The following is a 3637-nucleotide window of genomic DNA, read 5'->3' on the forward strand; positions in this document are numbered from 1 at the left end:
GCAGGCTTAGGCACCTGACCAGCCGCAGCAGGCACACAGCCACCGGAAAGAGCCGGCAGCTCAGCCAAGTATTCAGTCTTCCAGCCCCAGAGGGGAGGAAGCTGAGGGGCAGGGTTAGGAGTGAATGCAGTCTTGCCGCCTCAGTGTGGGCCTCAGAGGGAGCGGAAGGACCAAGGAGTCGGTAAATGGTGTTGAGACTTGCTGGAGACACTGGGGAAAATGGATTCCCTACAACACACCTTCCACAAACTTAACTCCACTTTGATTAAATGCCAAATTTGAAAAGCAAACTTTTAAAGCTTTTAGGCAAAAAAAAAAAATCCTTGGAATATATTATGAAATGACGCTAAATTGTAGCCTGTATATCAAACAATATCATTAAAAAGCAAAAGCCCCCAGGCACACTGGAAGGTACATGCAAGGTATATCACCAGAGGAGCCCTACACAAGAACTCCTACACATCCGTAAGAAAGGGCATGGACTAAACCACCACACAGAAACACAGATGCCAATAAACACACACAGATCCCAACATGGCTAGTGGAGAAACAAACAAAAGCTTTCACATCCATCTGTCAAAAATGGAAAGCTCAGGCCGGGCGCAGTGGCTCATGCCTGTAATCCCAGCACTTTGGGAGGCTGAGGCCGGTGGATCACCTGAGGTCAGGAGTTCGAGACCAGCCTGCCAACATGGTGAAATCCCATCTCTACTAAAGGTACAAAAAATTAGCCGGGTGTGGTGGAGGGCACCTGTAATCCCAGCTATTTGGGACGCTGAGGCAGGAGACTCGCTTGAACCCAGGAAGTGAATGTTGCAGTGAGCCAAGATCACGCCATTGCACTCTAGCCTGGGCGACAGGGTGAGACTCCCATCTCAAAAAAAAAAAAAAAAAGCACCGACTACCTCAGCTGCTGAGGGGCAGAGGGGATCTCTGCAGGTGCCACCCCACTGTGGTCATGGCCCGATTTGGAGAGCAGTGAGGCACCCTCTAGTAAAACTTTCTGAAAATGGGTCAGGAGTGGTGGCTCATGCTTGTAATCCCAGCACTTTGGAAGGCTGAGGTGGGTGGATAACAAGGTCAAGAGATCAAGGCCATCCTGGCCAAAATGGTGAAACCCCATCTCCAAAAATATAAAAATTAGTTGAGTGTGGTGGCACATGCCTGTAATCCCAGCTACTCAGGAGGTTGAGGCAGGAGAATCGCTTCAACCTGAGAGGCAGAGGTTGCAGTGAGCCAAGGTTGCACCACTACACTCCAGCCTGGCGTTGGAGTGAGACTCCGTATCAAAAAAAAAAAAAGACACATCCAGGAGTGCTTAGAGCAGCATCATGACTCAAAGCAAAAGCCCCAAACCACCTCCACCCAGTAGCAGAATGGAGAAACTGGAGTCTGTTCATACCTCACAGCCAGCAAGAAACACCCATCGTGAACCACATGTAATCCAAAGACTCACCAACAATGTTGAATTGCAAAAGTTGAAGAATTGCAAAAGTTGAGGAATACGTCCATATACCACTTAGTCTTCAGAAATGCAAAACAATACAATGTATTTAGAGATACATATCCCTGTAGTAAAAAGTTTAAGAAACACACAAAAAGTCCGATTCTGCAGCAATCACCTTTGGTGGGAGGAGACAGAAGGATCTGAGTGTGTCAGTGAACATATCTACCGTCACACAGCAGGTCCATAGCCACACATTCACGTTTAACTTTTGTATGATAAAATACCTCAAATTTTTAAACACATATGGCGAAAACATAGATTATGGCATCACGGTCCTGTGTGGGTGAAATGTGGATGTAAGAACACACACTGATCATTCTAGGGAAGCACATCTAGGTGTGAATTTTCCAACAATTGGCTTTTCTTGAGTGCAACAAGGCTATGTTTCCAACGGAAAGGGGCGCCCACCATGACAGCCAAGTAGAGACCGGCATGATCACTTTAACGCCTGCTGTCACAGCAGGAGGTCTAATCCATCTTGTGCTCAAGACTGGGTGCTTGTTAAAACCACTGGAGGGGCTTTTCAAACCGCCCTTGCCATGGCTCTACCTGACTTACTAAGCCAGAACTGGAGAACAAGGCAGGCTCTTTTCAGTTCTCCAGAGAACTCCATATGTAGCCAAGGTTGAGAACCATCTAGTACGGGACATCGATTTGCCTAATAATTCAGGAATTCGGGGAAGGCCAAGTTAGAGCCAAAAATTAAAGGTCAAGTTTGGTGAGTGTGGTGCCAATGATGTGGTTGTAGCTGCCATGGAGAGCTCCAGGCTCCAGGCCTCAGCCCTACACACCTGGCCTAGAAGCCGTCCAGCATCCAATGGGTGAGCGTTGTGGTTGAAACGAGTTACTGCGTCTCAATTGTTCCAAAGCAGGGCCTATCATGTATACAGAATCTACTACCTTTTCAAGTAAAGCAACTGTTTTGGGGAAAATGTCAATAAAATATTTCAGTAAGGAGGATCACGATTACTCTTAAGGTTTCATGAACAGGCCCCCAAACCTGTGAAGGAAGCATGAACTGGAACCCTGCAGTCACTCTGCAGAATCTCTCCACATCTAACCTACTGAAGAAAGAAACACAGAGGACACGAGAGGCGGGTGACAGTGGACCAGTGAAGAGCTCTGGGGAATGACAGACTGAGGATAAAACCCTTACTTTCACTTCATGTCCCTCTGTATTTTTTGCAATGAGAATCTATTTGAGGCTGGGTGTGGTGGCTCACGCCTGTAATCCCAGCACTTGGAAGACTGAGTCAGGCAGATCACGAGGTCAGAAGATTGAGACCATCCTGGCTAACACGGTGAAACCCTGTCTCTACTAAAATTGCAAGAACAGCCAGGTGTGGTGGCAGGTGCCTGTAGTCCCAGCTACTCAGGAGGCTGAGGCAGGAGAATCGCTTAAACCTGGGAGGCAGAGGTTGCAGTGAGCTGAGATCATGCCACTTCACACCAGCCTGGGCAACAGGGCGAGACTCTTTCTCAAAAAAAAAGAGAATCTATTTGATAGTGTTAATTACCAAAAACCTGGCTGCTGCAGGGACGCAGGGTTTGCTTTTGCTTTTCAGGTGGGAGATTCAAATGCAACTGAACTGTGAGTGGGAAGGGGATGAGGAAGATGAGATCATGAGTTCAGCAGGGTCTCCTAGGAGGGACAGAGTTGGGATCAGAGCCAGAGGGGTGGCTCTGGACAGGACAGGACACGCTGCTCTACAGTACGAAGGCTGGACAGCAGCAGCAGGTCACAGCTGGGGGAGAGGACTATGAAAGCTGCCAGGGGCAGTGCCCTGCCTTCAGCTGCTGCCTTTCCTCCACACTCCCCATTACCATCTTTGTCCCCAAGGTGCCCCAAAGGGCCCGCCACAGCCACCCCCACCGTCCTCCTGCCCACCAGTCCCTTGCACATCATCCCAGAGCTCCAAGGAGTTCCCTGCCAATGTACCCACCTGCCCAGCCAAGCCTCTGCGTGGTGCCCCTTGCCACCCATCCTTTTACTCAGAGGCCCAGAGTATGTGGGATCCCATCCTCCCAGGACTCTGCAGGCCAGAGTGAACGAACTGAAAGCTCTAAAGCACTGGCCGGCTGGAAGTCAGTGGAAAAAAAGGAAAACCCTCAGGACAGTCACACAACTGG

The sequence above is a fragment of the Sapajus apella genome, unplaced genomic scaffold, assembly GCF_009761245.1.
Source record: "Sapajus apella isolate SASKATOON/1434 unplaced genomic scaffold, GSC_monkey_1.0 scaffold200, whole genome shotgun sequence".
In the NCBI taxonomy this organism is placed as follows: Eukaryota; Metazoa; Chordata; class Mammalia; order Primates; family Cebidae; genus Sapajus; species Sapajus apella.